The 13,336-nt window shown below is 33.9% G+C and overlaps 1 pseudogene; it reads right to left on the reverse strand.

Moving 5' to 3' along the window:
* Nucleotides 1–3,538: 3,538 nt before the first annotated feature.
* Nucleotides 3,539–9,306, reverse strand: LOC120138552 (annotated as a pseudogene).
* Nucleotides 9,307–13,336: the final 4,030 nt, after the last annotated feature.

The following is a 13,336-nucleotide window of genomic DNA, read 5'->3' on the forward strand; positions in this document are numbered from 1 at the left end:
GATTGCATGCTGCTCGAAACTATTAACTAATCAAATTGTAACAATAAATTCATTAAAAAGCCAAGTGTGATGTTGATTGGTGGGGAAGGGAAGGCATTCTTCAGGGTGAAAGACAAGACTTTGGGTTTGAATATATACTCTTTTAGTTTCAATAATATCAATTTTGTTTTTAGTATATTTTTGTTATTTTAAAAAATTTCCATTCAATCACGGTAGCAAATGATTAAGCTTGAGAAAGTGATGAAACTTATGATAAAAGGGTAAATTACATGTTTAGTATTTCAACTATTATTTTTATTTTGTTTTAATCACTCACTTTTTTAAAAAAATCATATCTAATTTTACATTTTGGTTTCAATTTGTCACTCATCGTTAAAAGATTAACATAACTATTAACATTTTTTTCAATGATGACGTAACATTATCTTATGGTGATACATTAACGTCACTATTAATTTTTTAATCACGGGTGACCAAAATGAAATCAAAACTAAACATCATGTATATTTAAAAAAAGAGTTAGATGACCAAAACGAAACAAAAGTGATAATTGAGGTACTAAACGTATAATTTACCCTATAAAAGTGATGAAAGCCAAACTCATTTACTTAATTAATAAATCTATATGCATGGACTATTGAACTTAAATTAGCTGACCCTTATTCCCATATGTAATGGGTAAGGGAGAGGTAGGATAGTAGCTGCCCCCAACACCAGGTTGAGGCAACTTCCGTAGAGACCTCCGAATTATGAAATGCCTTCCGTGAGACTCAATCCCACGACTCCAAGGTTAAGAACTTTGTGCTCTACCAACTGAGTTGGATGGTCATTTCTAGACTATTGAACTTAAATGATTAAATTTTTTTCTTGAATCAAATTTATTTTTTAAAAATAAAAAATAAAACTCAATAGAACAAATGGAATTGAGATTCTACTTGAACTTGGATTTCACTTCGTATTCAATGTATAGGCATTAATTGGAGAATGGAGCCTAAAGGAGTACCTCCGTGCAATCCAAGGATTGAACCTAAACCCCATCTTTAAGCTTTTAGATGCTTCTATTTGGAACAAGTAATCATAAAAGAAAATAAAGTACGAGGCAAGAATTTATGACTCAAAATATTCCTTTTTTGTTTAGCAAAAATAAAACAGATGCCATTTCTTTAGGGTACACATTCAAGATGCCATTTATCGGGAGTAATAACAATGTGGACTACTCCACGTTCTCCAATCATTCAAGGACGAAATATAAAGTAAAAGTATTATCTATTAAACGACTCCATATAATAGTATACAATTCCAACTCAACTATCACTATTAACATTAGCTTTTTTATATAAAAATTAATAAATTCGTAAATAATATTTTTAATAATATTAAGATGATAATAAGATAATATATTTTTAGAATCTTTATTAACCATTAACAACGCGCAAGCACCCTACAGATACATCTACTTGAACACAATATGTTTAAAAATATATATATTATCTTTAACCAAGAAAACCACATAATAAATTCTTCTTAACTAATTCAACATTCAAACTTATAAATACTATATAACCAAATAACCCTAATATAATATCATAACAATTGGGGGGATTGGAAGACTTAATGTTGACTCATAACATACCATCAAAGAAGTTTAATCCCTTACTCTGAAAGTAACAGTGAAATTGTGATTATTTATTACGTTAAAAAAATTTCACTTCTTATGTTAGGTTTGCAACAACAAAATGCTTCCTCTTTGACAACCATATTAGAATACGTCTGTTGTTTCATTTTTTAAAAATCATATTTAACTTACAAATACAATATTTAATTAATGTAGAAAAAATCACGTTAGAACCAATAACATAAATGTGATAAAAATATAAGAAAATATCAAAATCTACAGTCAACAGTTTTTAATGTATTAACGTTTATATAATTTAATTATCTAAACAGAAAAGAACATTTAATCTCCATTAAATTAAATCAATAATACAATTTTTGACAAATTAAAGCATGTTAATTATATCTTAAATTTCAAGATAGTAAAAGAAACTAAAACTATATTTAATCAATATTACAAATTTCTATCAAATTAAAATATACCTAAATTTTAAGTTTAGATGTAATAGGACTAGAATTATATTTTGATATAAGCATATAGTCAAAATTAGGAAGGAGGGCATTTGGTTAAAGAGGCATTCAGATGAAAGGCTCAAATTATAGAGCTATAGGTTATTTAAATTTGGGTCATAATTCATACATATATTCAATATATATTTTATATGCTAATACTAACAAATTCAAAATATTAGGTTTGGGTTTACCAGATTCAACGTCTTATATATATAGTTTAAGCCCCCCTCCCTAGTATGTAGCACTCGGCCTCAGCGACCGGCCCTTGAATAAGAGCAGCAAGGGGCGGCAGGTCGAGGAGATAAAGCCAAAAGGAAAACAGGAAAGTGATCCCTAAACCCAATATGTTTCCCATGAATTCAAACACTATTCACTGCTTTACCAAACATCATCAACCACGTGAACTTGTGCCTTTATTGACTCGATGCACAAAGCCAAATAAGAGGTTGTTTTATAGAGAGGGGGTCACGGGACCAGGCCACACTAGACCAGTGGCCCCCAATTGTCTCACCGCTTTTTCCTCAAGGGAACTGGGATATAATTGGAGAAGCCAAAAATGCCCCGTGATATTGACCAAGGTTGGCTCAATGTCAAAGACTCTTGGGTCCTATCTCTCTCTCCCTCACTGGACCCAGTACTTGTTTTATTTTATATATATCCAGAACCCAGATGTATATATTACATAGCTATGCAAATATAACACGTCAAGGATCCTCCAAACACATTAATTTTTTTTCAAAAAGTTTAATTATGCGGGTAACATAGCTTATTTTACCAGATTTATGCAAATAAATCGCCCCAAAAGAAGAAAACATGCACACCAAATAAAGGAGAACAAGATAATAACGGTACCAATAGAAAGCCTTACTATATACTCTAGTCAAGCTCCTTGAATGGTAGCTCTCAACCAAAGTGTGTATATGTAGTAAAAGAGAGTGCTCCAATCTGCAGAAACGATACACAAAACATGTTGGAATTCAAAGTATACATTATGCAGAAATTAATGTAGAACCAGACAAGATTCACATTAACAATCGATATTTCTTTTTATCAACACGGTATGCTGTGTATGGCAGAAGAAAGAAACCAACTGACCTTAACTGTACACTGTGGCTTACCCTCTCTCTGCAGCTTGTTTCCTGTAAATTGGATAGTCCATTGATTCTCCTTGATTTGTTTATTACACTTCCTCTCCTGCTGGATGTTGCTTATATTTTATATTTGTTGAGCTCAAGTTCTCAATGGAAAATATAAGGCCACTAAAAAATATGGTGTGAGAACTTCCTTTATAAAGCACAGGTAAAATACACAGTGCGAAAAAACTCATTCCTGAACATAAAACACTCATCATATTAAGCAAACAGTAAGTTCAAATGCCTGGAAACACATTTTTCCCGACTGTAAAAGCAGTGATAAATTGGGTTCAATTGTTCACTTACACTGATAGTTCATACAAAATAGCTAATAATAACAAATGACCAACTATAAAAAATGGCCCATTCAATGTCCAAACGAGTCTTTCTTCAAGCTTGAGGGAATAACCCATGTCATTTACTTAACAACCATCTAGTGTTAACTCCTGAGCAGTATTTACCTTTTGTGGAAAATGAAAATATGCCCTATAATTTTGGGACAGAAGCGAATAACAAGGAGAACCAATCAACAAAATGTGACCTCAGAAACACCTGTCTTCTTCTTCGGTGTAGCATGCACTTGAGCTTTAAGTCCATACATTTTTAGTTGAAAATTTTCAAATGCCTCCGAGACAGCTGCTACCTGTCCATTAGAACATCAAAAGATAAGACATTCTTGAGAAGAATAATGAGAAAAGTGAAAACAAGCAATCAATAATTTCATTGCATTCACAGACCAATTCAGGCTTTTTTGCATACACCCTCACAATCATATCCTGATAAGATGTAGGCAGCAAGTGACTGACGCGATCATCTGGTATGGGGAACTTTTCCTCACTCTCAAAATCCTGGTCAGAAATTAATCCTTGAAGAATTTTCACATCTAAAGGAAATGGCTAAATGGTACAAGGATATTCAGACTGCAGAATATAGGAATATCATGTCTGTTAACCAGCCAATATATGCCACTTATGTTTGCATAGCCAATTGAATATTTGAATGGGTAGAACATTTTAATTGTATATATCCATAACATCTCCTGGGAATATACTAAAACCCCAACCATTGAGATATTATGAAGTAATATAGCTAGCACCTGGTGGTTAAATACCAAAAGTAGGTTTTCTTTTTCTATGTTACTCGGACTCCGGTACAAATGCCTATATGGGTATTATTTTGACAGAGGTAGACAATTTTGTTCTATGTTTTTCCATGTATTTACAGTCATTGGAGGGTCATATGTTCATACTCATGTCAAAAAAATGTGTTGGACATGGTATTTCAAGAAAATATGAAAGGCTCGGAGCAACACAGGTTCGTTTACAATGCAATAAATATTACCCCATGTTCTAATGGAAGATATAAGATAAAACCATGATTGACATAAATCACATAGAAATTTCAAATGTCGATAACCATCCAGCCTAGTGTTTTCTTCTTTTGTTTAGAAGATGAAAGTGAAGGTGAAAGTTTGAGCCTAGGCATTAGTGTAGAGTGCATAAAGGATAAGGCGAAGTGTATGTTACACTCTAAGCGAGAAATGAATAAAACAGGCAACTTGAAAATAGAATCAGGGTGAGCCTAGTGTTTTCTTCTTTTGTTTAGAAGATGAAAGTGAAGGTGAAAGTTTGAGCCTAGGCGTTAGTGTAGAGTGCATAAAGGATAAGGCGAGGTGTATGTTACACTCTAAGCGAGAAATGAATAAAACAGGACAACTTGAAAATAGAATTAGGGTGAGTTTCAGTACCTTGAAAAAGTTTATACTGCAAGTGTAGACATCAAACAAAATGAACAGAAAAAGAAAACAAAGTGTCAAAGACTATCAAAGATGCAACCAAGAAAAATAAGGAAAATATTTGCCTCTTAAAAATCGAGCATAAAGGCCATATGATACCTTTCAAGGGGATTTTGCCTTCCGCGAGTCAAATCAATTCTTACATTACTAACGGCAATATCTTCTTCTTTTAGTATTACTCCACCATTTTTCTATTAAAATGAGAATACCTTATATATATATAAAAAATAGGAGACTTTACTCAACTCTTTTGCTAAGAGGAGATGCATAAGACCATTTCAATAGACAATATCAAAAAAGGACCTGCGAGCAAGCGATATCCTTAGCAGTGACATTTTTGAAATGTTCTAGTTTGTCTTTTGGAACTGAATACTCATTACAGAACTGCAACAGAAGATAAATCATCTATCATAAGCCTCTGATAATGATGAAAGCCAAAGAGAGATCATGAACAGAATAGCATGCTTATTTGCATGCATTCATTGTTAATAACATAAAGGAGTGAATGCAAGCAAAGCTTTTCAACCTGATACAAATTTCTCCTGCGAATGCGCAGGATCAAATCTCTAGAATCTTGGAGGTCTTCGTCTGGAGCTGTCTCAATTGTTTTGATTATTGTGTCATCTAGCTGGATTCAAAGAAAATATCACATTCTGTTATTCATTTCTGCTCTAAATTATTCAAAAGATTGCTAAGCACGTTATACAACCTTCCAGTACTCAGAAGGATCTTGAATGGAAGAAGAAATTTCTAGATAATTGTTTGCTTTCAGCAGTGCATCTACTACCATAAGCTCAATTGCCTGAAATAAGAATGAAACGAGATGTTTTCTTCTTGATGTACAAAGCCAGCCTCCATAAAAAGATGGTAAAATCAAGGTTGTAAAAAACTTGTTTGAAGTTGATGTAGAATCTATAGGATTAATTCTCCAATACCTTAACTTTAGAATGGGTGTAGACAGTTCGATATAGATCAGCTCGAGTAGCAAATAACTTGTGGATGCTAAGATCTAGCAAAAGCAACCATATCCAATATGAAGCAGGAGATTTAACATAGATAAATAATAAAAAAAATAAAAAATCATAGATGCCTTTTGCAAGTAATAAAAAAGATTATACTAACAGTCTTTAGCCCGATAGCAGATCTCGTCACCCACAACACGCATAGTCTCCATCAACCTGCAGGTGGTGTAGTATGTGAAATTGTGATGGAAAAAATTCCTCAACTTTTTTTTAATATAATTTCTTCTTTTTAACCATCTATTGGTAACAGAAACTGTTAGCTAGATTCCTAGAATTAAGAAGAAGAAAAAAACCTGTGGAAATCAAAGCTACATCCCAAGCCACAAGCTCGGCTATCACGGACAATGTAGTCAAACCTACACAAATAGAATTTCCAGTTGCTGTAATATTGTATGTAAATTGGAATTTGAACTTGAAGGCAGATGTGATGGACAAATAATTGAAATGCACTTACTTATCCACATCAATTCCGTTCCGACCATTTGCGACAATATCATATAAGAACTGCTTCTCCTTTACACTCTTCAAAATAAGCACAAAATAATAATTGTACTGATAATAAAGGAAAGAAAGAAACAACATCCACGCTTTTTCCTAATACTAGAGCTAAAAAACTCAGGGATCAACATATGCCTATTAATTGGATCTTAGAAATGAACACTTACTTTCGTAGTGCAAACTCTGAGCTAGCAAGTATCATTTCCTGGAAAATAAAAAGAATATGGATGAGCATCGGTTCTGGAAACAGGAAATCAAAATTGTAGCTCATTTCCATATACAGAGTTCTAAACATTGTTCTGTTTAATTAGACCTCATTTCAAACTTTAATACATAAGAATCAAAGCAAAGTCAGAAACAAAGGAAAAGTTGCAAGCTGAAATTCAAAGGAAATGAGGAAGAAAAAAAACAGATAGACATCCAGAATGTGTCTGATTCCACTCACTGGCCAAAAATATACTTTATATTAGCCTTCTGTCCACAGTTTACAACATTCAACTGTAAATGTTCAAAACCACATGATTTAGCTGCATCTAATTCCCTCATATAATCCAAGCTTATTTGGGTGTATAATCAACACCGAAGCAAATGATTCTACATATAAAACTAATAATTGTATGGATAATAGAAATGCCATAGTAAAGAGAAAATCATACGGAACCAGAAGAGAAAGAAAGACTACTTTAGCAATATATTCCTGAAAAGAGCAGCTTACCTTGACTCTTTTAATCATCTCAGATTCAACATCAATATGGTGCACATCAACAATGTGATCAATCAACTTTGCTGACATTTGCTCATGAGTCCTAGAAAGTACAAATGACATAAAATGGATGAAAAACATAAATTTTACAAACTAACCCTAACATAACCCAAAAGAATATGAGAAGTGATGCACTGATTAAATTTGAAAATATCATTTAAAGCAAAATACATTGGAGTGATACACACGAGATCACTGGTTGATCATTTTTTTTAAGATTAGGACTGGAAACAGTAGAAATAGGAAATAGATGAATCCTATAATATTATTTAATGTATACCATTTGAAGCCATTAAGAACTTTGGGGAGAAACTCAGACTCAAACAAGTGACTAAACGGTCCATGGCCTACATCATGCAAAAGACCTGCAATTGAGGGAACAAAATCCATAAAGGAACCAATTGAAGTAAAAAAATAATTGATAAGGGAGGTCTCATTAAAAACCCCCTTCATATCCGTCGAAATACCAAAAAGGTATCTCAACGAAAATTTGAAGGAGGAAAAGAGTACCTCAAAATTTTATTAAATAAAGCCTTAGTACAGCCTAGATTCAAAATAAAACACCTAATAATTGAGTAAAAATGAATAGAACTTTTGGTAGCACAAATAGTTACCAGCAATTTTCACTGTTTGAACATCAAATGGATCAATATCAAGCTCCAAACCCTACACAAATGGTTAGCTTAGAATAATATATATATAGAGAGAGAGAATGGAGTAGGAACAGAACACATGAAAAAAGGTTCTATACCTGATAGGTTTTGAGCTTTTGGATAGCTTCACCAGCGAGCCAATACACCCCAAGAGAATGCTCAAACCTGGAATGCATAGCCCCTGGATAAACCAGGTGCGTCATTCCTGAAAACAAGTTAAAGGTTAGTCACATAAGCAAGTTGCAGCCTGCCATGTATGCTATGCTACCCAGACTCAAAGGTTAGTATTGGATAGGAGTAATGTGACAGAGACAAGTGTTGGACGTGAATACTTTTGTTAAAAGGAAGAATCTGGGTAACATAGCAGTGACCTAGGTGAATTATTGAAAACTAAATACATTAAAGTTTGGACGTTTCGGTAAAAATCAATACCGAAGCAGTGATTTTGTGTTAATATTGACTCTAATACAAGTAAACAAACCAAAATCCTATGCATAAAGATATAATACTGACCGCTAATCCATTCCATCAGATAAACAACAAACAAAAATGAAGAAAAAACCAACTCATAAATCAATTCTACAGAAAACCAATATTTATTCACCATGAAAAATCGGAACCATCACTTGTTGATTTATCCTTCTATGAAGCATGTGATGTATTCATCATTAAAAAAATAAAAAACCAAATGGAAATTGAAAGCGCAAATTTCATATCGAAATCATATATTCCTACTTTTCCATGTGAGAAAGATAATAATACATTGGCATCTCAAATAAATCCAAAAACATCCGTTCTAACAGAGGGGCGGGAGGGAAAAAAGAACTTTACCGAGTTGTTTCAGCTCGCGAAGCCTTTACCATAAAAACAATAAAAATAGATAAATGAGATTTGAAATGAAAATGAAGCAAAAGTAATAATGAAATAAAACTCGTCATGCCTTTGAAATTGCTCCGTATCAATGAACTTCAACGAAAGCTGCGGCCAAACATAAAATACTCAGATTGAATAAGAAAATTGATTTACCATGCCGAAACAGTGAACAGAATCACACACCAATCAGTTAAATAGTATTATACTAAACATTTCTCCTGAACTTTTTCTACTCGCATTTCATTCAATTCACCAAATCAACATATAAAATGAAAAGAAAAAAGAGGAAATGAAATACAGGATCGAGGTAAATGTTGCCGTGAACGTTGTCATGGACGTGTTTGGAAAGCCTGAGATCGTGCGAAGGAAACGAGTTACAGGCCGAGGAGAAAGAGGGATTTTCATTGCAATAAGCTCCCATTTTCTTGAGGCAGATTTTGGAGAGAGAGAGAGTGAAGAATTTGGAGGGATTTCAGGGAATAGTGGTACTATGGCGGAGAACAGTGTCGTAATGTATGGAATTTTGTGTAACTGAAGCGGGAACAATATAGAATATCCTCTATTATAAAAAAGAGTAAACTACACTTTTAGTATCTAAACTATTACTTTTGTTCAATTTTGATACCCTAACTTTATTTTTTTCAAAATCATACCTAATATTTAGTTTATATTTTATTTTAGTACCCACCAATAGAATTGTCGAAACAATTTTTTTAACCGGTGCGGGGCGAGATTTTGAAAACCGCATCTTTTTTAATTATTCGCTTACGATTAAAGTTTAAACATTGCGATTTTAGAAAACCTCTCGTTTCGAAAATTTGGAAATTCCTTAAAGATAAAAATATGTGGTTCGAGAAGTCGCCACCAATCTTTGATTAGGATGTGATTGGACACCAAAAAATGTTGTCATTTTAAATAAAAATTAATTTTAATTAAAACGACAAATTTACGGTATACATTACCAAAATCCAAGTTCGGGAGTCGATTACGTGTGGGGAAGGATTAGCACCCCCACAGCGCCCTAAATCGGTACCTAGTCGATTAATTAATGTCTTTGCAACGAATTTCACAAGTTTGTCTTTAATTTAATTTATGATCCCTCAAAACAACAAAATGCAAATTTTATAACATTCAAAAGCCACAAAATAGGTTTAATTAAAAATACCAAGCCATTATCTAGATAAAGGATATTCAATTATTTAAAAATATCGAGACCAGATCTTTAGGTGAGTTCTAACGATCTTTTCTCAAATAATTTAAATAGTCGCATATTTCTTTTTCTTTCATTCCTAAATTTTAAAATGACAAAACATTTTTAAAGTGTCAATAACGGGATACAATTTTAATTTAAAATCGTCGAAAACAATTATCTAGTGAGTTAAGAAAAGTCATTCCGATAATTTTAAATTAAAAGGGTATTACCCTTAATCAAATTATGTAATAGGAGTCGAGTTATGCACGTGGGTAAAAATGATGTCCTGCGATTTGCTACTGAAATATCTGCATATCCATACTTATGTAAACATATTACCATGCAAAGTAAATATAAACAATTAATTTAAGAAAACAAATATAACAATGGATTAAATTAAAATAAATTTAAATTTAAAGAATTACTCTAAAATTCTAAATTACGACTAAAATATTTAAAATCCAAATCTATGGGCTAAAATAAAAAACGACATAATTACATACCAAATATAAAAATACAAAAATCTTACTTGACTAAACAAAGGGGGTCAAAATAAAAATTTTAAAGTAATGGGCCAGAAGCACAATCAATGCAAAATTCGATTAAACACACCAAATGGACTAAAATAGAACCTGTGAAACATTCAAAGTCAAATGTCTAAAAAACAGAAACTAAATACATTACCGCTCAGCACTAAAATGCAACATGCAAAAATATGAAGGTCAAATGTTTAAAACAAAATAGATTTAAATACAACAATACTTAGGACTACAATTAAATACGTAAAAAACATGGAGACAAAATCAGAAATACGAAAGCAACGATTTAAGGACTAAAATATATAAACACAAAACTAGAATGGCCTATATAATGAATAACCCTCATGTGAGAGCCACCCTAAACGACGCCGTCTCACTATGCCAATATATATGACATATAGGGTAAAAACTAAACCCTAAATTCATTTGTATCATCCCCTAACCGCAATCCCATCTCTCCCTTGTTATTCTTCTGCTATTTATTTAGAAAAGAAAAAGCACACATCACGCATTTGAAAAACGAAATAAATAAATAAATAAAAACCTCAATGCATTGATATTGTCTTCGAAAAACAATCGGGTATGACACTTGTTACATTGCTTTTGTTTTGAATGTTTGGGCTGTTGATTTCCTTGCTTGAATCGGTTCCTTCCTTCGAATGGTTGTTAGAAATCTTCTCGTTTTTTTTTTAAATCGAGAGTCCCCTGTGTTAATCTTTCCTTGCTTGTATGTTCCCTCTGGTTGTTCACTGCTCTTGATAGCTAGTTTTTGCTTGGTAATCACTGACTGTTCGTGACTTTGTGTATCCCCCTACTGTTCGTTTCTGATTACTGAATCGAGAGCCCCCTGAGCTTTTTTCTCTTTCTGGTTCCTCCCCCTCTCGTTCATTTTTCTTGCTCTTTTTTTACTGTCGAAAAGCCCAGCTATATGTTCTGCTTTTGATAATCGTTGGTCCTCCCCTATCTGTACTGCTCCCAAAAATGGTTTTAATCCCCCCAATGGTTGTTGATGAACATTATTTTTGATGATATCGCTTTTGTTAATTTCTTTCTTTGGTTTTTCATGGTGCCAGTATGGGTCTTCTCTTGGAATCATACTTGCAGGGAACGATAAGCAATGGGGAACTGAGCTGATGCAGTGGGAGGCATGGGTACGGGTGATAGCCCGTGAGAGTTGTTGGTGAGTCGAGCCTTGGTTTGCTCGATGTTGTCGGGCGTGGTGCTCAAGGCTGTTGTTGGGTGCTTGGCACGTTGTGGAGCATGGTCATGAGATGCTTCTCGGTCTGCACAGCTGGTGACCGAGTGGCATGGAGTAGAACAAGGCCTTCACATGGAGCGTTCGGGTGTTGTAGCTTCACATAGGAGCTAGCTGCTAAAACCGGGCCTGGGTTTGTTGAGGTCCGGCCTAATTTTTCAAGCCTAATGTAATACAATATCTTTTGTAATCCGGGCCTGTAAACATAAAAAACTTGGTTTAGTGAATTAAATTCTCTTAACATACACACATATATATATATATACTTACATATATATACATACATGATCATAAGCATAACTACATAGATAATTAAGTAAACAATCGCTACATAATTAAACACAATATATATATATATATATAATGGAGTAAAAATTCGAATGAGAGCCCCGAACAAAACGAGAATCTACAGCTGCCCCTCTTTGTTTATTGTCGTGCAACGAGAATAGAACAAAGACCCAACGATGTCGTGTTTGTCTGGTTATGAGAACCTCAAGAGGTTAAAATGTTCCATTATAACTCCATGATAAGCGAGACTTAAAAAATCTTCGGGAAGCATGTCCTCTCCCTATTCTTTTAGAGAGTATAAGACTCGAATGATCTTCGATCATCGTGTCTGCTCTCTATTCGTTCAGAGAATATAAGACTCGAATAATCTTCAGTAATCGTGTCTGCTCCCTATTTCTTTAGAGAGTATAAGACTCGAACAATCTTCAACAATCATGTCTGCTCTTTATTCGTTCAGAGAGTACAAGACTCGAACAACCTTCTGTAAACAGGTTCGCTCTCTATTCCTTTCAGAGAGTATAGAACTTGAGAAATCTTTTGAAAAAGGGTTCGCTCCGTCTTTCTTTAGGAAGTATAGAACTCGAAAATCTTCTTCTTACAGGTTCGCTCCCTCTTTCTTCAGGAAGTATAAAACTCAAAAAATCTTCTTCTTACGGGTTCGCTCCCTCTTTCTTCAGGAAGTATAGAACTCGAGAATCTTCTTCTTACGGGTTCGCTCCCTCTTTCTTCAGGAAGTATAGAACTCGAGAATCTTCTTCTTACGGGTTCGCTCCCTTTTTCTTCAGGGAGTATAGAACTCGAAAATCTTCTTCTTACGGGTTCGCTCCCTCTTTCTTCAGGGAGTATAGAAATCGAAAATCTTTTTCTTACGGGTTCGCTCCCTCTTTCTTCAGGAAGTATAGAACTCGAAAATCTTCTTCAAACGGGTTCGCTCCCTCTTTCTTCAGGAAGTATAGAACTCGAAAATCTTCTTACGGGTTCGCTCCCTCTTTCTTCAGGGAGTATAGAACTCGAAAATCTTCTTCAAACGGGTTCGATCCCTCTTTCTTCAGGAAGTATAGAACTCGAGAATCTTCTTCTTACGGTTTGCTCCCTCTTTCTTCAAGAAGTATAGAACTCGAGAATCTTCTTCTTACGGGTTCGCTCCCTCTATCTTCAGGGAGTATAGAACTCGAAAGTCTTCTTCTTACGGGTTCGC

Source organism: Hibiscus syriacus, unplaced genomic scaffold (assembly GCF_006381635.1).
Source record: "Hibiscus syriacus cultivar Baekdansim isolate YM2019G1 unplaced genomic scaffold, ASM638163v2 tig00110694_pilon, whole genome shotgun sequence".
NCBI classification, from domain to species: domain Eukaryota; kingdom Viridiplantae; phylum Streptophyta; class Magnoliopsida; order Malvales; family Malvaceae; genus Hibiscus; species Hibiscus syriacus.